The sequence below is a fragment of the Sinocyclocheilus anshuiensis genome, unplaced genomic scaffold, assembly GCF_001515605.1.
Source record: "Sinocyclocheilus anshuiensis isolate Anshui unplaced genomic scaffold, SAMN03320099.WGS_v1.1 scaffold738, whole genome shotgun sequence".
NCBI lineage: Eukaryota > Metazoa > Chordata > Actinopteri > Cypriniformes > Cyprinidae > Sinocyclocheilus > Sinocyclocheilus anshuiensis.
Genome location: NW_015542364.1, coordinates 594,256 through 594,482, shown reverse-complemented (window position 1 = coordinate 594,482; position 227 = coordinate 594,256). Strand labels below are relative to the sequence as shown.

Below are 227 nucleotides of genomic sequence, written 5' to 3'. Positions count from 1 at the left end.
AATTTATTGCTATGACTGTATCCCCTGTGAATGTTATATCTTCAATAAAAAAAAAAAAAAAAAAAAAAAGAGAAACCAAAGAGAAAAAAATGAACTATATTTTGCATTTTTGAAAATTATTATAATATATTTTAAATAAAAATATTATTCTAAAATATTTAATTATTATATAAACTATGAATAAATTAATTATTAATAAAGTGATAAGTAAATGTGATTACTGCTCG

At 16.7% G+C, this 227-nt stretch overlaps 1 protein-coding gene across 1 annotated transcript in view; it reads right to left on the bottom strand.

Moving 5' to 3' along the window:
- The window catches only part of cplane1 (ciliogenesis and planar polarity effector 1), a 51,998-nt gene that overhangs the window by 8,210 nt on the left and 43,561 nt on the right, over positions 1–227 (bottom strand). The window lies entirely within an intron of this gene.